Source organism: Gobio gobio (genome assembly GCF_949357685.1).
Source record: "Gobio gobio genome assembly, chromosome: 17".
Classification (NCBI taxonomy): domain Eukaryota; kingdom Metazoa; phylum Chordata; class Actinopteri; order Cypriniformes; family Gobionidae; genus Gobio; species Gobio gobio.
Window position 1 is genome coordinate 4,061,921 of NC_137110.1, and position 22,666 is coordinate 4,084,586.

The 22,666-nt window shown below is 37.2% G+C and overlaps 1 protein-coding gene across 2 annotated transcripts in view; it reads left to right on the plus strand.

Moving 5' to 3' along the window:
• Positions 1–457: 457 nt before the first annotated feature.
• Positions 458–22,666, plus strand: part of gnb1b (guanine nucleotide binding protein (G protein), beta polypeptide 1b) — a 46,984-nt gene continuing 24,775 nt past the window's right edge. Inside the window, exon 1 of one of the 2 annotated variants that reach the window (XM_079841630.1) lies at positions 458–825. The gene's annotated coding sequence lies outside the window, so the exon portion shown is untranslated. Of the gene's footprint in view, positions 826–13,324; positions 13,446–22,666 lie in introns of those variants that run through there. The other variant, XM_079841631.1, reaches the window with a different exon arrangement.

Below are 22,666 nucleotides of genomic sequence, written 5' to 3' on the forward strand. Positions count from 1 at the left end.
TAAACATGAACAGAAGAAGCGGAAGCGCTCGTCTGTGGAATAATAAAAGCTCCGCCAAATCAAGTCATCAAGCTACGCCTTTGTTTTGAACAAGCGCCCTCTCGTGGCGAGACATTACATATTGTGCCTTTAACCTTTTTGCATCAATGATTATTTTGATGCGTTAATGTCGAGCCATGTTGTCAAAAAAGGCCAAATTTGGTTACATATATATATTTTTGCTTCACATTAACAGTGGAAATGTTCAACTGTCTTTAAACGTGTCCCTACAACAAAAAAGTATGACAACTATAGCCCCAGTCTTTGCTCAAGCGATTTTAAAGGTATATATTTTGTATAATGTCAAGACTGTCAATACAAGTAAAACCAAAAAGACGTTTAGCCAACAAAAATGTACATTTGTGAGCGCTAAATAGTCTTGTGAAGGTTTGTGTCGCTGCGGCGTGGGGTTTCCCAGGGCAGACTGCAGGGTTACCGCGCCCATCTCCGTCTGATGGCCGGATGAGAGGTGAACTCAACTGGAGAGAAGTGCTCCTTCAAGGAAGGCAACGGGAAGTGGCCACCGACGGACTTATTCGTTGACCAAAGTCTCTAATTGGACATTTATGACTGCATTTTTTCATCGCAGTTGAGATCCCCCTCAAACAGGCTCATTTCCCGCCCGCTGGAGCGAGTTTTGTCGCTGTGGAAGTGGATTCGGTACTTCTCCCGCTGCTAGTTAGCGAGCTAGCTCGTCTTGTTCGTTGATGCGTGGATTTGACAGCCACACCATCGTTTTTTTCGGTCAATGCCATATAAACAAAAGCCATTTACGACTGAGAACAGGTATGGAACACTATATGCTCATTTCAAGTGTGAGGAACAGGTTGTTTGGTTTAAAACGGTTGAATTTGTTGGATAAAACGCTGGTCACCATAGAGAATGAAGGGGGGTGGGGTGAGGCGCAGGTAGCGGCTAGCCGACCGATTTACATAGACAACAATGCTAAGCAAATGGGCAAAAACAGTTATTTTAAACGGTTATTCGCCCGTATAATTCACTATCGCGACTTTTAAAAGTATTTAACCCGTCATTGTAGTGTGAATGAAGTCGGTTGGCTTCACTTGAGGCCGTTATGCGCGAGCCCGCTTGCTAGCAAAACGGCGTTACCTCAGAAATCAAACCGAATTCGGTCGAGTTGTGAGATTAGGGGTGTTTTAAAAGCAATAAAAGTTGATATTTTTTTATATAGCGTGTCTAGGTTTTTAGTTTGAGAGGCTTGTCTGTGGGCTAACTGGCTAATTAACGTGCCAGAAGCAAAATATTCGGCTTTTCAACCCAGCTAGGCCTTCCTCTCACAGAATCGAGGATTTTTGTTCGCCAAATGCTAAGTTACTGAATATTGATCCAATTGCAGTCGGTAAATAAGGATTAGTCATTTATTTGTTCAACCGAGTGTGTAGTAGGATCTACACCAGCTGGCTGAATATCACTAGCTAATCTACTGTGCGTTTTCCAGATGTATTTACGTGCCAATGGGTTTATTTATGTGTCAAAATGGCTTTACGTGAAATCCAGTGTGCGTTTAAGCGACTTGTGTTAGTCTTTATTGCATTAAGTGTGTAACCAACCTAATTGGATTCCATTAGTCTCTATTTAAAGGGCCTTGGTGATCATGTACATGGGTTGCACTGACTCCCTTCCCGACATCTCAGTGATGCTCCACTACGATCCTCCCTAAACTGCTTTTGCTAGTGATAAAGACATGTTAAATGCGTTTTCTCCTCACATTTATCACAGTAATGCAGCAAAAAGTGCTGCGGCTCTTCAGATAGGCGAAATGAATGGAGCCTGATGGCCTTTATTATCGCTGCTGGAATATTTTAAGAACGGGCGAGCGGCTCAGTATTGAGGTCACTATTAAGGGATTGGTCGGGGAAATATAGGCTAAGGGATAAATATGTTGCACCCCCTCCTCCTCATCCTCCTTTCCCCTCGTACCGATCGAGTTTGCCTTTCTCTTCGCTTGGCATTTAGATAAAGGAACACCGTTCATGAATAAATAAACGGAATCAATGAATTCTTCAATGTGGGGCCCAAGAACAAGATGGCGTCCGTAGCCTCTCTCTCTCTTTCTCTCTCCGGCTTTCCTCTCCGCACTCGTAGCAGCAAGCCGTTCATTTAACCCGATGAAACGGAGAGGAAATGCATATAAACACAGCAGTTTGTTTTATAAACGAGCCCTTGTAAATATTTAGATGCTAAAGTTGATCTTTTTGGTAAAATTAAAATCTCTTTGTGACACTAAGAGCTGCATATCCATCATTTTACAGGACATTGTGAAATAGGCGCCAATCTATGTTTATTTTTTATGTTTTAAAATGTGCAAATACCTTCAGGAGAACATAAAGAAGCATTCAAAAACATTTGTATTTAAATTCAAGACAGTAGGAATGATGTGTATGTATGTATGGATGTGTATATATATGTGTGTGTGTGTATGTATATATTCATAATTGCTTAATTGGCATTAATGGAAATCATACAATATTGCCAAAGCTAGGAATATATTAACATAAATAACAATACATATATGAACATTAATAATATTAATGATAATAATAAACATCAACATAATAGAGGAAAATATTACTACATAACTTGAACTTAAATAAACAGTATCAAATTATAACATATATATGAACATGTAAATGAGCATATATATATATATATATATATATATATATATATATATATATATATATATATATATATATATATATATATATATATATATATATATATATTTATATATATATATATATATATATATATATATATATATATATATATATACATACACACACACGCACATACACACATATATATATATATATATATATATATATATATATATATATATATATATATATATATATATATATATATATATATATATATATATATATATATGAGGAAAATATTACTACATAACTTGAACTTAAATAAACAGTATCAAATTATAACATATATATGAACATGTAAATGAGCATATATATATATATATATATATATATATATATATATATATATATATATTTATATATATATATATATATATATATATATATATATATATATACATACACACACACGCACATACACACATATATATATATATATATATATATATATATATATATATATATATATATATGAGGAAAATATTACTACATAACTTGAATAAACAGTATCAAATTATAACATATATATGAACATGTAAATGAGCATATATTATATATATATATATATATGTATGTATGTATGTGTGTATATATATATATATATATGTGTGTATGTGAAGAGGATAAATTAAAGAAAAAAGAACAGGTATACAATTCCTATAAAGAAACTGACAACAAGAGAAAGAGAAATGAAAAAAGAAAGCTGGTTGAACTTAATAACAGTCATTAGAAAGGATTTATTTTCACATATTTTATTGCTGATTAAACAAAGACTTGAGCAGTGAGTCTACCTCAATCAGAAAATGTGAAAAAGTAGGAAGTGAGCCCATAAATTGCCAAAAAAAATGAAGATATATCCTTTAGATCTGTTCGTCAGAGTAATAAAACGGATATATTTTTCAAATTAAAAGATTGTGCAAAGATGGGAGGTTTGTTATGCGAACCACGTCACAAGAATATAATAAATAATCGGCTATCGAATAGTATTTAGTTTCCGCCGTGTTGACATATTAAACTTGTGCTTGTAAACCCTCTGCACTTCTGTTGGTATTGTTTGTAGAGATCTCCGTATTGTCAAGCTCACAATAGCGTGTGTTGTTTAGATAATGCTATTTTAAATGCTTTATTCAATTAAAACGAAAGTGAAAGGGCGAAGCACTGCAATTATTGATTTTTATAATTGTCAAAGCCAGGCATTTAGTCCTTTCATTGAAAAGTTGATATCCATTGACATGCATTTGCATGTTGGAAATGCTTCTTGTGTACCATCTGCATTGTCTGCATTGAATACACTCTAACATTGATTTATATTGCAATTGTGGGCAGCTAAAAGCATCAGTTTGATTCCCATTGGACGCCGTAGAAGCTGATAAGTGGCGGCGTGTAATGGCAAAATTGATTTCTGTTCAGATGATGGAGTTTCTGGATATCTTTTTATTTTATTTTCATGTTGACGCCCATTTTGTTATGCAGTTATTCAGATGTTTTGACATCTTATAAAATGGCTATTTTCGTAATTCATGGTTTGAAACAGTGACTTAATTTTTTTATGAATTATGTAGAAGCTCTTCTGAAACGGCAGCGGCGATTCGGCTCTGGACAGCTGTTTTTCCATGAGTGACGCTGAGAGGGATTACAGATTTACTGTACGTGGATTTTAGCTTTTAGGATTACAGGCTTGGATAGTGATAGTGCTGGTTACTGTCTTTTCTATGATCCAGCTTTAGCGATATGCGTTTTATTTGTCTTCTCTTAATGCCTATTAAGCCGCATCATCCTCAACATTTGGGGTAATTTATGTTGACGGAATAAAGTTCTGTTTTGGAGATCAGGGGCGGTGTGTGTATCGTTTTCAGATCATTCACAAAGGGTTTTGGTAAAATAAATATTTTCTGAAAGGATCTAAGAGAGTTGGCCTAAAGTGACCTGGGAAGACGCAGTCTGTGGCACCTTTAGGCCATTTCTTACAGCTCTCTTTTTGTCCCTCAGTCAGCTGACTCTGATCAAGTGTTTGTTGAGAGGCTGAGATTGAGCTCTGCTAGCACATATGTTACAGCCATACTGCATTCAACCATTTGACTTTGCTTTGTGCTGTCTTATACTCGAGGCTTTGGCACAGAAGATTCAGTAATGAAGTCTAATTTCAGCAGACGGTAAAAGTGTGAACCCTGCTCAGTGTTATGTTTGTATTTATTGACATTATCAGATAATATTAATGTTAAATCTCTCTTCTTTTTAAGTGGTCAGTATGGTCCTGTTTAAACTGAGACTGTAAGCCTGTATTATCCGGGCTTATTTTTCTCCCATATCTTGTTTTCAATGAGAATAAACTGTTAGTAATTGTTATAAACTGTTCATCTGTAAATTGATCAGCATTACTCTGATTAGGGCAGCTGTTAATATCTTAGTAGTTATATTAGGGATGCACTGAAATGAAAATTCTTGGCCGAATAATAATAAAAAGCCAAATACCGAACACTGTTTTTCGATATTTTTTTTTTATTATTACAAATTTTTCACCCTTGCATAAATGTGCTTTTTTTTTTTTTTACTATTTTGTCTTGCTTTCAAAATAAATTACTCAAAAAAAATTACACAACTACAATTTAAAAATCTTTATTTAACACTGAACATGTTTAGCATTCCAGCAGACATTATACAAACAAACATAAAACAAAGTAAAATAAAAATATTTTTATTTGGCCATTTTATCTTAGGCCTATTATGCCTACGGGTATCATAATCAAATTTTGTTTGTGTGTTCATGAGCCTGTATAACCGTAACTTTAAACATATTGGGCCCTATCTTGCACCCAGCGCAATTGACTTTGTACACCGACGCATGTGTCATTACTATTTTGCACCCGCGCAAAGCGCGCTTTTCCCTCCACAGAAGCACGTCGCTAAACTAGTGAATGAACTTGCGCTCCCTGGGCGGTTCAGCGCAAAAAAGGAGGCGTGTTCCGGCGCAAACAATCCCTGGTGCTATTTTGCTGTTCCATTAAACAATTGCGCCACTGACCAGAAAAAACCTAGTCTAAAGTCAGTGGTGCGTTGCGCGTTGTTCATTATGCTATTTTAAGGGCGCATGCTTGACCATAATGTATAGCGTGCACAACGCGCATACACTTTGCTCATGTAATCTACACAGATGCAACAGTTATTTTTGCAAATCATAAATTGTTACACTAAAAAAATATTAACACATGAGATGACGGAAATCATTGTGGTGTGCCACGAAGATGTGAAAAAATAGGCATAAATCTAGCTTACAAATTATTCAGGCTAATTGTAATAATTAAGGATAAGACCTGTTTGCCCAATAGTGGCAAGACATATATGTATATAAGGACATCTGACAAATTGGTTTGTCCGTCAAGAACCAGGAAAAAAAATCGACTGAAAGACTGAAAAAAAAAGACTGTGAAATCACCTTTACCATAATGTACAACATTACAACTTCACTTCTCTGTCTTTCACTGCTCTTACAAGCACATCAGTCTCCTCGGCTGTGAACCGCTACTGGCGTGCGCCTGGTAAATACGCCATAATAATAGCAATCCATAATGGAACTTGCGCACCTGCTTTTACAGGGAATGTTGGATGACGCTCTGATTGGTTTATTCACGTTACGCCCAAACCACACCTATGAATAATGAAGCTACTTCAGACCAACCCATTTTAGATTTGCGCCGGGCGCAAGAGCCATTTATCCCGCCGGGAAAATAGCAACAGCGCCGAGACCCGCCCACAAAGTTACTTGCGCTTCGCGCTTTGACAATTGCGTTTCAGATCGTTAGAATAGGGCCCATTGACCGTTGCGTACAAGAGATGAACAACTATGTCACGTTGTAAATGGATATATTTGACGTTTTACAGACACAAATATGCACTGGAGCATTTGCCAATATATTATTACAGTATCAGCTGAGGGTGCTCTTGCTTGCTTTTGAGGGTGCTTAGACAATTCAGCAGAACAGTGTCTGCAAACGGCCATTTCTGCGTCTTTCTCTGACACTTTAAAGCCTTCTTTAAGTTGGTTGCTATATTTGATCATGTCTTCAAAAACCTCATTTTTCGGTAAAATTTATTCGGCCTTTTCCTGACACCGAAAGTGCAATTTTCGGTCGAATAATTTCGGTTGCCGAACATTTGGTGCATCCCTATGTATTAGGGATGCACCAAATGTTCGGCAACCGAAATTATATAAATAAATAATTAGGGCTGGGAAGATATGGCCAAAAAAATAAAATCTCTGTATATTTTGGCTGAATGGCGATACATACCCCGGAATTCTTTCTATTTGGATACAACAAAATTAATTTCACATCCCGCCCAATGATGTCCTAAAAACAATGTTAATATTGAAGGCTATAAACAAATACAGTGAATGTAATTTAGGCTATGCAATATATTATGTGCAAAAAGGGGGTTTACAATCTAAAAACAAAATTAAATACCAAAAATTTAAATTAAAACCCAAGCGTTAGCCTATATTTGATTACCCCATTATAATGGTCACTTTCATAAAAATATATTCTGACTTGTAGGTTTAAAATTCCACATATGGCACATTTATTGTCCAACAACAAATATTTGAGAAATATGTATATTTTAGTTCCTAGTCTATTGCGCTTGTGGCGGCGCTCCTTCACGAAAGCCTGAATTTTAGCGGAGATTCACTTGTAGAGAAGGCTCGTCCTCTCCTGGCAGCAAAATGGACATATTTGCATGACTTTCTAACATTTACAGATGGAGAATATACCTGAGAAATGTAACTTATGCACTGAGGAAAGCACCACATCTCAAACGCATTAAACACAACAAGTATTTATCTGATATAATGTACAAACTCTATATACCGCCCAGCCAATTATAATATATATATATATATATATGCATAGGTCTGATATCATGCATAGGTTGCATGATATATCGGCCACCATATCGGTATTGGCTGATACATGTTCATTTTTAATTGTTATCATTATCAACGCGATAAGAAAAATTGGCCGATATATATATATAAAAGCTGATAAATAATGTATTATTTCCCTCAGCTGAGACGCTTCAGACGCGCACTGTTCAACATAATGGGTTTGAATCGCTTGAAATATTAAGATTGGAATCATTTTTAAAAGGAAAATACATAGACAACATAAAATTATAATAAAAACACTACTGTAAAAGAACATTGTGAATTCTTTGTACGCCTGTGTTTTAGCCACATTCGTGACCATAAGTTTGCTTGTGCATTTGCAGCATTTTGTTTTGTGCAATTGTAAGTTGTAATGTGTTTATTTGTGTATATATATATATCTGATTTATATTAAGTTTAATAATTTAGGAGCGCATTTAGAAACTTTAGGGGCGTAACTAACACTTTCTGCATTAATATAAAACACGCTCTCATGTCTTTATCATTTATGTTATTCATGTTTAATGCATGTTTAATAAATCTGGCAAGTTTTTATGACAGCCACCATTTAAATGTTTACATTTCATATAACTTTATTAATATAAATTTTAAGTGTTTGTATACAAATCCATTAATTTTTACCTTCAATATTATAGTAGGCTACAACTGATTGCCATAGTTTACAACATTAGTTAAGAGAATTTTGTTTTTTTGTGAGAAAATTTGCCATGTATTGTACCTGATATATATCCAAAATAATCAATATCAAATCGAATTGCAAGCTTGTGAATCGAAATTGAAACGAAATGTGAAATTTGTCAATACCCAGCCCTATTATGAAGGGAACACTATTGTTATAAAACGTTGTGAATTCATTGGGTTTAGTTGGCGTGTTTTTAGGAGTTGTGGCTGGTTCACACGGAGCGCGTTTTTGCTGTTAAAAGACGCAGACGAGACGCAAGCTCAAGGTCTAGAAACAACGTTTTTAAAAGTTGAACTTATTTTAACTTGAGCACAATTAAGGCTCTGTTTACACCTGGTGTAAAGATGTTTTGGTCGATCGGAGCGCAAGGCAAGTTTATTTGTATAGCACATTTCATACTCAGTGGCAATTCAAAGTGTTTTACACAGAAATGGAATTTAAATATTCGTAAGTGAGTAAAATAAAAAAATGTATATAGTATAACCCCTATCTGGAGTGGAAGAAAATGGAGAGTCAGGTTTACTTTAAAAATATTTGTCTGGTACCACCGGGTCTATCTCTCCCTTCTATGGGATCAATCAATCAATCAATCAATCAATCAATCAATCAATCAATCAATCAATCAATCAATCAATCCTACCACCACATGAAATCATACAAAGACAACTTACCTGTGATGGAGAATGACTTCTCAGTCAATATCACAAGTAGACGAGGGAGACACCGGTGTTTTAATCCGTCTCTTTTGTCCACTTTCAAACACTTCTGTCCTGATTTCTTCAAGGGGAGGGTCTTTTCAGATCTTTGATCTAATGGACAGAATCAGCTCGTGTAATTTACATATGAACACGCTAGAGATGCTCCGATCAGCATTTTTGGGGCCGATTACCGAACACCAAGATCATGATCTGCCGATTGCCGATCACAGAATGGCAGGGGAATGGGAATCTTTTATCTATAATCTTGCAGAGTTTGCACCATTTGTAGAAATGAAACTAACTCTAAATTAAGGAGAACCACCAAGTGTTTATTTTAGAAAATGAGATAACTTAAGGCTACTGTAGGCCATCTTTCCCACATAAATGTATATAATTATCTCAGCTAAATATTTGATCATGCAGTGCATTTTTGTTTTTTAAAAAAAAAATTCAGGTAGGTCTAACATTAGTATTGAGGTAAAAAATACTAAAGACATTTAATAAGAAATCAAATGTAAATTAATATTGGTCTTCCCTGAATAAATTAAATTAGATTAATCCTTACACTTAAGGTTGCAAAAGCAAAAGTCATTCAAGAGCAGTGAGTGTCATAAAGGTTCATCAAACAACACAAGACAAAGAAACTCAGAGACAGCAGCAGTTTATTCGACAGCTGTCACTTTAAGAGCGAACACGGATACGGTTACAGTTGCACAAACGTTCACTCGCGAGTCACGACGGGGTTTACGTGCACACTCGTCAAGACGGTCATTTAGTACATACATTTGTGTGTATCTGACCGTTTCAGCGCAATTTGTACTCGCAAGCTTTTTGTGAGATGGCGTGTGTGTGTGTGCGCGTACACGGTCTGGAGAGCGCGCTAGTGCTGAGCGGTTGAGACTGGCAAGACTTAAATAAATGCAAATGGTAAACTTTTGTGATGCGACACTGCCTCGATTGTGCAAAGTGGCAAATCCTGTCAACTGAGCAGCTCGATGTTAGTGCAGATGCGATGATGTGAAGCCATTTGAGCATTTTGAAAGGCAGAGAGAGCGCGCACGCGGTGATTCACGCTCGCTGTTTGTGAACTTACGTCCCACAGAAAGTTTTCAAATGACTGCGTAAGTTATTTAATATAGAAATATGAATTGTACCTCACCTTCAGCATTATAATTATTTTACCCGCGCTGGAAAGAGAATGAGACGGTGTCGCTGCATATCATGCCCTCGCTCTCACGGCAGGTGCGGGTTTGTGTCGTCAGCATGAGATCGGTTCATGAGATCGGCCTTTTTGGAGACCGCCGATCAATCATCCCAAAGCGATTATCGACCGATCGAGATCGGTTGCCGATCGATCGGAGCACCCCTAGAACACGCTTATAAAAACACACGGAGAGCATCCGCTTTAGTTTCTGCTCTGACAGACACAAGACCAGCGAACGCTGTGAGTGTGTGTTAGAGATCAGGAATGTGAGAGAACATTGTGTTTGGGACGTTTTTCATCTTCAAACCAAACTTGGGTCTCCAGCCGACAAAGTTTAAATCCGGTCTGGCTAGTCATCCCATAATGTTTAGCATTAGGTCAGTAGGAGGAGAGTAGGGAGACTTTAAGGGGCTGTTCGGCACATTTGACCACATTAGTGTTACACTATGAAAGAAGTGTTTTCCACTACCTCTGGAATCGTTTTACACCTGTATTTAGCGTCGTCAACTTGTGATCTGATTGATCAAAATGCTTCTTAAAACCAGGTGTAAATGGCATAACAAAGCGCTTCAGTTTCCTGGAGTTCACTTACTGCTTCAGCACATGTAGTTAGTGTTATTAATCAAAATAAGGAGTGAAAAAGGACTCCCGAAGCTCAAGCGCAGATCCCAAATTCGGTCCTCTTTCACAGCTTATTGTGCTTGAATGGTCAAATACACACACACACACAATAACCTGAACCCAGGTATCGGTATCGGGAAGGGAAAAGGGTATCGGATCATCTCTAAATTACTTACATTTTATATTTTAGACACCGTTATTGGCTGTTTTTGCTGTTTTGTTTCGCCAATGTAAATAGCCACAGCACTGTTGTGTGTCTCTGTTGTGCGTTTCCTTACTGAATGAATCTGCTTTTTGAACGAATCGGTTGAATCAATGTTCAATGGTCGGACAATCTGGTAAGTTGTAAAAAACGCTCTTTACTCAATTTTAGCTATACACTATTGAGACTACAAGCTAGCTAAAGCTCAAAAAAGGTCAATTAAATTAATGTCTTATGTCTTCATTTGATTACCAGAAAATAGAACACACATAATTTGTGGGAAATCTTTTCATAGAAATTTAAATTAAAAAGAAAAAATAATAATATGGTTGTTTTTATGAATTAAATGAAGTAGCTAGTAGCCTACTATTTACCTGTAAATATTACAGTAATCAAACATCACAGACAATGGCAGACAGAGAGCAGAGCAGCTCTGGCATAATGTCAATAACACTTTTATAAATGACTTGCAGGTTCTTTACAGTTATTGATGTAAACATCCCTAAAGTACCGAAAAAAGGTACCAGTACAGGTTAAAATGTGAACGGTACCCAACCCTAGTTGTGAAGTGACTCACGAATTAAGTGAGTAGACTCAAAATGTTGAAGCATCTAATGACGCGTGAATAGCACGATTTATTCGCGCAAGTCACGTCTGGTGTGAACGCACCGGTAAGCAGTGTTGGGGAGTAGCTAACTACTACTAACATAACTACATTTTTCAGTAGCTTGCCAGTAGCTCAGTTGCTTTTCCTGTAGCTAACTAGTAGCGGTGTAGTGCGACCAAAAGCTACGTTCAGTTTTGACGAGCCTGCAATGCATTGAAGTAGCACAGCGTCTTCTAAAACTAAAATCGTGCGTTAGTGCCATCTATCGCTTCATCGCGCATCTTTGCGGTTCACTGAGAACAGATCGTCTGATGATTATGTAAAGGACGTACAGGAGTGGGTTGATCACACGAATCAACTAGTAACGGTTACACACATTTTATACATTAAAACGCTGTCTGTGTCGAATACTTATATTATATATTAGGGATGCAACAATACAGTTAGTCCACGGTTCAATACATACCTCGGTTTTTACCCACGGTTTTCGGTTCGGTTCGGTTCTGATGGCTTGTCACATAAATTTTGTTATTCTATTCTTAGGCGACAGGAACCGCAAGAGGTTAAAGAGAAAAAATACTATTTTTTTATTGCAATACTCTTTCTTTATTTTACTTAAAAGAATTGAAAAACCTTACTTAAACTTAAAACTTTACTTAATAAAAACCCTTGTACACATTCCTAGTGTATTGGATAATATAAAATAAATATATATAAAGATTTACACTGGCAGCTCAGAGCTGTACAGCAGCATTTAAGTATGAAATTGAATGAATGAATGTAAAAATAAAACACTGCATAGACTTCACTATAAAATAAACATTGATTCTTAGCTACTGTATTAGTTTTTCAGTCAAGAGCAGTGAGTGATTTTCTCTTTGTCTTTTGTTGTTATATTAACATTAAAGGGATATTTCACTCAAAACTGAAAATTCTGTCATCGAGAAATGAATATAGGTTTGAAACAATATTAGAGTGAGTAAATAATGACATAATTTTAGAGGTGAACTGTCCCTTTAAGGACCGCGTGTTCACTGTCTACGCTGCTGTCAGTTTAAGACCTCTACACATCTAATATACAGACACGATTGCAATTTTACTTTTTACTTTAGACATAACCGACTGTGTTTATGTTAACCTTGTGTGTATTAGCGCAGTAAGACGACTACTTAGTCCAGTATTCACGTGTTTGACAGGCGTTTAGTGCGCGCGCTCTGAAAAGCGCATGTTAAAACCGCGCACGCGAATGAAACCGGCAAGGCTTTAAAACGCATCAACTTTGGTGATTGTGAATAACTCTAGTGTTCTGTGAGTATAACTCCACCACTAGCCTGTGATGTGATGTATGTCGCGTTGTTCAGTATTGGGATGGAGGCAAATTATAGAATTTGTAGAAAAATAATTAATTAAATGCAAAACCGAAAAAACATCAATTCACAAGCGTGTATTCAACCGTGAATGCCGTACCAAACGGTTCAATATTATATTGAGAATTGTGGCATCCCTAATATATATATAGGTGCTTCTGTGGTAGTGTCCATGTTGAGTTGTGCTGTTAGAAGAGAACTGAAGGTGAGGTGAGGGACTTTGTAACCATGTCATTTTGATCAGCAAGATTAGAGGACTTAGGCGAATTGTCTTGATGCAGGCCCATTTAAGAGGTCAGCCAATCAGGAGGAAGCAAGTGTATAGGAAAGGATAAGACGTTCACCAAGAGAAACATTTTCTGGCTGTCAAACACAAAAGGAGCCTTGTGCAAGACACATAAGGTAAGAAATTCAGAGTACTTTTAAGGAACTTTTAAAGGTCTCGGGAATTTCTCAGCACGTAGAAGGAAGTAAAATTGCTTGTTGTCTTAAACACACTCGTCAATATTTTGTCTGTAAGCTTGGACTTGTTTGAATTTAAAGTATGCTTCCTTATCTGTTGTCGTCTGTATCGGTTTTTAAGCTATGTTTGTTATGCGTGTAACATTTTTGTAATCATTTGTTCACCCAGGCCTACATGACAAACTCAAGAAATGTTATCTTTGGAAAACGTATCCGCCTTGTTTCGTTCACACAGCTTTCACATTTCAAACATGGAACCATTGATCTCACAATTAGGACATAATGCACCAGAGGGCAAAGGCAATTACAGGAAATGGATCCAACCAAATTTTTAGTGCTCCGGTTAGATTGCCTGACCACATACATCTGGGAATAGCTAGCATATGTGTGGCTTCTCTGTATGTAGTGCAAACGTATTGATCATTGCTTGGCGGTCCTCAGATGACCCATTCAGCTTGAATAGCGTGTGATTGTCATCCTTTCTCCTCCTAGCCCTTCCTTGGTCTTGATGTTCATCAGGACTGTCTTTGCTCAAGCTTGAACCTGCTCAACTGAGCTCGGGCTAATGGGAAAGATGACGACAGCTTGAGAATCATGATATTGTGCAGCTGCAAATTGCTCTGTATTTGAATTAAAAGTCATTTTTTAAGTAGGTCATATAATGTTGGCGGAGAGTGGTCAATTCAACCTTTTGTAGAACATGGATTGGGATGTGCAAAATAGCTTTTTTTTTTTTATTGGCTAAAAAATGGACTGGTTGAGTTGTTCAGTTGCCTGCTGAAGAGACGCATTACAATCATTTATGCATTTAAAAATGACATTTTTTGTATGCACCAGTGCCATCAGAAGTAGTATGTACTTAAATGAATTAGTCAAGTCTTTATTAATATAGCGCTTTTAACAATGCAGATTGTTTCAAAGCAGCTTTACAGTGTTAAACAGAAAAATAATGCAGCATAATTTTATTCAGCCGTGTAGCCATTCCAGAGAAAAAAGTAATGTCATCAGTTCATTTCAATTATCATACAGTGACAGTATGGGCTTTAGATCAGTAATTTAGTTTATATGATTATTAATTTAGTTTAATAATTAGATTTATTTGGATATTTAGTTGAAAAATGTAGTGTCCCCAACTGAGCAACCCAAGCCAAAGGCAACAGTGGCAAGGAAACCAAAACCCCATCAGGAGCACAATGGAGAAAAATAAACCAGACTTTTAATTAGCCTTCACAATATATTTGTGGAGTAAGAGTACGTTTGCAGTGCCACATTTATACATGTTGTTATCCAGCAAAGCCGATCCTTTCCATGCTCTTCACGTACTTCTAAAATTAATCCCATCATTAGCTGCCTTTCTCCAGCGTTAGATGCATACACTCGGATGGCCCATTAAAGCAGCTGCCTTCATCAGCCGTTTGTCTGAGCGCATGAAGGATTTGGGTCAGCAGGATAGGTGCTGCTCTTCCCATCAGTGTCCCCAGTGTGTCTTAACTGGATTTGCCTGAAGGAGCTGAATCAAGCGTGTCCCAGGATTATGTCAATGACACTGTGGAGAGAGAGAGAGGTGTGTGAAAACACTGAGAACGCTAATAGGATGAGAGCTGGCCTAGAAGGGCTCGCCGTTGGCAGTTGAGTGCGTTTGCTCTAAATCAAGATTAAAACGGACAGGCTATAAAGGTTTCAGAGTGCGTTTGGTTATTATCGTTATTATTATTAAAGGGTTAGTTCACCCAAAAATGAAAACTCTGTCATTAATTCCTCACCCTCATGTCGTTCGACACCCGTAAGTCCTCCGTTCATATTCGGAACACAAATGAAGATATTTTAGTGTAAAGCTGATGCTGAGAAAGGCTTCAGATAGGCCTCCATTGGCATTCAGTACATTTACACTCCCAAGACCCATAAAAGGCACTTAAAACGTCGTTACAAAGTCCATCTCACCACAGTGACTCTACAATAATTTTACGATGCGACGACAATCGTTTTTGTGCGCAAAAAAAATCTAAATAAAGCCTTTATCCAACTTCTATTGTCTTCCGTGTGTGTCTCCACGACGCATGCGCGAGAATATGACGTAGCGCCAGCGTTCGGGAATCCATGAAATGCGCACTTAAGCCCCATTTTGAGAACTACGCCGAGACCTAAAGCACGATCAATGTAGAATTCAACAGCTTAGACACGCGCGTCTTCCTCTGCTTGTAAACAAATCTCTTCTGGGTCATGTGTCCGAACGCCGGATCTGCGTCATATTCGCAAGACAAGAACAAGCTGGATAAAGGTGTTATTTTGATTTTTTTTTGCGCACAAAAACTATTGTCGTCGCATCGTAAAATTATTGTAGAGCCACTGTGGTGAGATGGACTTTGTAACAACGTTTTTAGTGCCTTTTATGGGTCTTGTGAGTGTAAATGTACTGAATGCCAATGGAGGCCTATCTGAAGCCTTTCTCAGCATCAGATTTACACTAAAATATCTTCATTTCTGTCTGAAGATGAACGGAGGTCTGACGGGTGTCGAACGACATGAGGGTGAGGAATTAATGACAGAATTTTCACTTTTGGGTGAACTAACCCTTTAAGGAATGGAATCATTCTTTCATATACTTTGTATAGGCGAACAATAGTTAGTGGCTTAATTGTTCAATAGAGACATCAACTTTTAATGCTAGCTGTTATATTTAATAGCTATTTGTCTTTCTCTGGCTCGATGTGATGCGACAAAAGACAATAGAACCTATTATAATCAGTGATGTTGTCTACTTTGGCGCAACACACAACAAATCCCGATAGTAAACGTACTCCCAAGTATTCGCCATACTTCTCATAAGAAGCACAAATGGATTTGCATTTGGACAGACTAGTCAATTAAACGATAGTGTTGCTGCTAGTCAACTTGGAAAGTACTAGTCGTTTACGTTGCTATTTTGAGGAACTTAAAACGACTGCTCCTAGGCATGTGACGGTATATAATTTTCATGTTGCGATTAATTGTTGAAGCTTTTATCACGGTATTGAAATAAGTTGCAAAAAAGTGGTCATACTATAACTTGGGGCTGCACAATTAATCGAATTTGTAATCGTGAATACAATTACGGATGCCACAATTATGTAATCGTTCAATAAAATGTAATCGCAATTGCAAAAAAATAGTGCGCTTATGTTATTCTGTGTACTTAATGTTTTTTTTTCTTTCAACAGGTTATCTTAAGTTTTTTCCCCATTGTTTTTATTTTTAGTATAACATTTATAATGCATTGCATATTTTTACTTTTTTTATTTAAAGAAACCAACGTATATTTGACTTTTGAGGCTTAATGCTATAGAATAATTGTAATTAATAATCGCAATTACAATTTCAAGGGAATAATCAACAATTATGATTTGTCATAATCGTGCAGCAGAATAACTTTTCTTATGACAAAAAGAACTGAACATTTAAATATAATGAAGCAATACACAAAAATGTATAAAGTAAACAAATGTTTCAAACAGATTTAAAGTGCAAAAGAATTATAAAAAACGATCACTTTACAATAAGGCCTCACTAGTAGTTAATGTTAGTTAATACATTAACAAAGAGCAAATGGCAACATTTGTTACAAAGTTATTATTTTTTGAGAACATCAGAGAAAAAATACAACTGTTAATGTTAGCTCAGTTCCGTTAAATAACAGTAATACTTTTGATTTTAATAATGTTACTAAATGCTAAAATTTACATTTAACTAAGATTAATAAATGCTTTAGAAGTGTTTTTTTTATTGTCCGTTTAACTATGTTAAATAATGGAGCCTTATTGTAAAGTGTGACTGAACAATAAATAATCAGAACATATTCAAACAATATCTAGGCCATGTAGTCCAGATTAAAATATAAAATGTTTAAGTTTGAAAATAGATGAAAATAAAACTTTGAGTGTTAAGTATTTGATGATGTGATGAGCACTGTAGCAAAAACAGAAAACTGGCTGTTTGAAACGTTTAAATACTGTTTAGTAACGCGAGTCTGCTTTGTTTACGAGGTTTCCAGTGAAACGGCTGCATTTCTGCTGTTCCATCAGCGCCATCTGCTGTCAGAGAGTGAATGTGCGTCTCCTTCACTCGTTCATGCATTGCTCATGCACATTGTGTTTGTTTACATCAGTGTTGTTCATTTTAAATGGTAGATGGGTAAAGTATTCTTAATGCATTCTAAAAATCTGAATAATTCGTAATATATAATTATTGCCCACAATAACAATATTGCGCATGTTCATTATCGTGATATATCGTATTACCGTTTATAGGCACATGTCTAACTTGACCTATAAAAACCTGCTCTGAAGTCAATAGCGCAGTATTTTTTGTGTTATTTAAAGGGCGTGGTAGTAATATAAACCTATAAGGCGGGTGCACAATGCAAAAAAAAAAAAGATTCTTCTCTGGAGAAGCGTTCAGTCTTTCCGCTTGCAAATTGGCGTGAGCGCCACTGGCTTTTAAAGGGAATGGGAGATGAGACTCTGATTGGTTTATTGCACGATACGCCTAAAACACACCCATTACTCTTTTGGACCATGCATCGGGCGTGCATTTTCCTGTCTCGTCGGACTAAGTGCACTTGCACACGCCTGCCGTAGTAACGAACTTTCTGGCTTGTGGACTAACTTTTTAGTGAGGAAATCTGTTTATAATAGGCTATTAGGTTTTAGCTTATTGGTTCTGCCCTGCCTATTGACTTGCTTTGAATTAGGGATGCACCGATACCACTTTTTTTCAGACCAAGTACAAGTATTTCCATTTGGGTACTTGAGTACTTCATAATACCATTACAGTTCTTCTAACAATGTTTTTTTTTTTTCATCAGATGTTTTTCACTTTCTGACTGTAACAAAGTAAATGTACAATTTGTTGCTGACATTTTAACATTTAACTTAGTGTTTTCCTAAACAAACATGGCACTGCTGCCTATTTCACATAAATATAACCTGTTATGCATTTAGTGGATTTCAGTACCACACAACATAAGCCTCATTTCCACCGAAATGACCCGGATTAATTTGTCCCAGGTACTCTTTTTTTCTTTCCCAGACCTGCTGCTGTCCGCGTTTCCATCATGGTCTAAAGTAGCGTGAAGATTAGTCCGGTGACGTAGGACCAGTGTTGGGGAAAGTTACTTTGAAAAGTAATGCATTACAATATTGCGTTACTCCCTTAAAAAGTAACTAATTGAGTTACTTAGTTACTTTTTAAGAAAAGTAATGCGTTACGTTACTTTTGCGTTACTTTTGCGTTACTTTTTCTCACCTGGGCTGGGCTTGCTTTTTTGTTTTGTTTTTTAATAGCAAATAAAGTCCTTTTTTGTGCAAATGTAAAGACCTCTTCATACCAAAATTGAAATAATAGGCCTCAGGCTGAGGTAAAAATGTGCTGCCATTCTGGATAATGGAAGAATAGGACGCAGGAGAAAAACGTTTTACCAATAAATAAAAAAAATCTAGTAATTTTTGATCATGGCTTAACTGAATCATCAAAGGTCAGCAGCACGACATTGGTCAATAAAGGTAGATTAAATGCATAAAAATATGTTTTATTTAACATTTAATTATTGGAGGTTTGCATAGTCCTCTAATTTTGCATTTGACAGATTTTATTCATTTTGAGGAGTACTGAGTCTTTATTGTGCAAGTGAGATAAATAAATGCTCACATTTAGTCTAGAACTACAATAACCCTCATGTTCACACACACGCCTCTCCACTTATTTTTCACAACATGGGGGCAGGAGAGCTGTCAGTCAAACTAATGTGAAAAAGTAACTTGCGTTACTTTTTTGAAAAAGTAACTCCGATATTTTGTTGTAAATTTGAAAAGTAATGCGTTACTTTACTAGTTACTTGAAAAAGTAATATTATTACGTAACTCAAGTTACTTGTAATGCGTTTCCCCCAACACTGCGTAGGACTGTGTGATTTTGTCCTCCACCTCGTCGATTCTTTTTGTTTTTTTAACTCCATTGTAGATTTGAATAGCAAACAACTCTTACTGCACACACCGCAACAGATTTAGGTTGAAAAAAAAATGCTGCGTGAACCAATCATCATGTTCAGCGCCCAAGTCCCACCCCTGAAAGATCCTCAACTTTGGAAAAAGTACTACCTTGCAAGCAGGGCCATTTTGAGGGGGAAATTTTTACCTGGAACTTTATTTAGACCCTGTTCCCTGCGGTCGAAACACACAGAGTACCACCCCAAAGTCCCTAGTTCCTGGGGAAAATTCACTCGGTGGAAACGTGGCTATAGTAGCAGAACAACTGAAATATGTTATCATATGTACTAAAGACTAAAGCCTTTTTTGGTAAAAAGTGAGAGGCAGGTTCATTATCAGCTATGAGCCTGCTTCGGTTTTCATCTACAATGTGTGACACTGAGCTAAACAGCCTTTCTCTTTCAACGCTACTCCTTTACTGAGAGGAATCTGTGTAACGAGAGGTTAAGCTTGGTTTATACTAGGGCTGTGCGATATTGAAGAAAAATGTGATATGCAATATCCTTGTTAAATAGTTCGTTATGCGATACGATATTGCTTTAAGTGTGTAAAATCTATTTCTTTCCCCAACTGATATCTTTCACTTAAAGCATAACCTACTGTGTTTACATGAGTACTCATCAAGACAGCCATTCTTACATAATGTGTGTGTATTTGACAGTTCGAGTGTGTAGCAAGACACGGAAAAAAGAACGGCTTGTGCGCACGTTTCGGTGTGTGTGTCAGACAGCGCGAGACTGCAAGGAGTTGTTTTTCGCAAGTTATTGCGTTTAATGACTCTTTTTAACGTCAAGCACCAGTCGTGGTGTGACCAGTCTATTCTCTGATATATGCATCAACCTAAAACGTACACTTTTCACAATGTTGAAGTAGCCTATTTAAATCATTCAGATATTGCGTGCCCTTGCGATATGTACATTTGCGGTAATTCGATATATTGCGCAGCCCTAGTTTATACTTGCCGCGTCCGCGCTGCAAAAATTACGTCATGGCGGTCGTGCGCATTGAGAGCGCGAGATCCCTTTTCACTTGCCGAACTTTTCACGCGGCTCCATATCAAAAGCTGCGTTGTCATAAAGTTGTATAAGGGTAGTTTTACGAGTACATGAGCACAGTTTCGGAGCACCCGAGTACTGGAATCGGTATCAGTGCATCCCTAATTTGAATAAATATGTCTATAATGGCTCAAGTTTAATACAATGATTATAATGCAAGACAAGCACTCGCATGTATCTGATCTATTTTAGCGACTTTCCGTATGGGATTTGACTATTCAGAGATGTAGTTCACACTTGTCATGTTTGGTTGGATTAAAACAAACCCTGGTGCGATTGCTTGGTTAGTGCGGTTCATTTGAACATATGTGAACGCTGCCATACGAACCCTGGTGCCACCAAACAAGTGGACGAGACCCTAAAGAGACGGGTCTCGGCCCGCTTCCAAACCAACTCTGGTGCGGTTCGATCGATATATGAATGCAACACGGACCAAAGACATGTGAACGAACCAAAAACAGGACGTGATGTCACAACATGCGACGCTACAACTGATTTGACGACGCGGAAAGATCGGTGTATCCAAAATGAGTAGAGGGCAAACGTGGAGCGGTAAAGAGCGTCATCAATATATGCAGAATGGAGGAAATCCTGCTGCTGTTCTGAATGTGTTGAACATTTGATGAGCTCTTCGTGAGTTCTCAGATGGTAAAGATAAAACCGTATGTACACTCATAAAATTTATAGCGTTTAATCAGCACCCAGCATTGTTTTGAATGTTCGTTGAGCAGCTCCGTCGCGAAATAAACATCATAAAAGCCGGCCAATCAGGTTGTGAGCGTATCCCTATGCCTTTGGTTCGGTAACTTTAGGTTCGCTGTTAAAAAAGTGAACTAGGGATGGGCAACAGTGGTCCAGTAATCGAGTACTCGAACGTGATAGCGATCATCGATCGCTGACTTTAAAAAAATATATTTGTCTCTTTTTTTTTTATTATTGGTTATTGCGTCGTTTTGCGCGGTACACTTCCTTTTGTGTTGATTTAAGTTGTAATAGGTTCAGATTAATCTGATATAGGGTGCGTTTGATTGAGTTTATTAACCAGCTAGCAAGCTCTGCAGGCTGGTGTTATTTCACAGTTTCAGCTCAAAGGCAATGCTCGATATTACTGACTTGGTTATTTGAGACGGTCATTTTATAAAGATGTTTCTTTTTCAAAGACATTTATGCATCATAATCTAGCAGTTATTTTTTGCTTTATATGTTCATGTTTTCATGTCACGTTTGTATTTGTCAACAACCATTTTCATAACGGTATTTTCGTTATCTCAATGACGGACATGCCCCGCCCCCTTCACATGCCCCGCCCCCGAGTACTCAAGTACTCGTTTTTGAGACCTATCGATGATCGAAATGAGAAATTGACAAAAATGCCCATCCCTAGTGTGAACGCTAAGTGGACCAGGACTATGTTTTGTTTTTGTTTTTTGGTCCGGACCAAACGAACCAATCTACAAGTGTGAACTTAAGTGTTCTTTCAAATGTATAGATTGTCTCCAGGGTGCTGGGTTAGACTAGCCGACTAGTTGGTTACAAAATTTCCGCTTAAGCGGTTATGAAATTAGCCGTTGCGTACATCCCTAGGCCAGTGTAAACAGCTTTTAGTATAGGCATGGTGTCTCGGATTAAATGTACTTCCCTTGTCTCAATAATCGTACATTTAAATGTAATAAATGGCTCCGTCTTTGAAACGACTTTCCTTTCGACTCTCTTTTATTCCTTCATCCCTCCCTACAACCACATGACCCCATTATTGGATGTCGCACCCAGTTTTCATCATCCAATCAATTCCCAATGGATAAAATCGAGTCCTGTCCTACATTCTCATTGAATATCCTGCTTCACTCATAATTTGTCACGTTATGGAAGTAAAAGCTATGTTTTTTGAATGCTAGAGTCTAAGATAAGGTCCTTTTTTTTCCCCCTGGCTGATTATTGACATCATAAAAGGACAGAATCACGACTGGTTTCTTTCTGTTGTTCTCTTTGCACTTCTGCATTTTTCATTAAGAAGCAACAACTCATTTCACCACAAGAGGAAATGGTTGCTTTCAGTAGCTAATGTGGTGGGGTGGATCTTGATTTA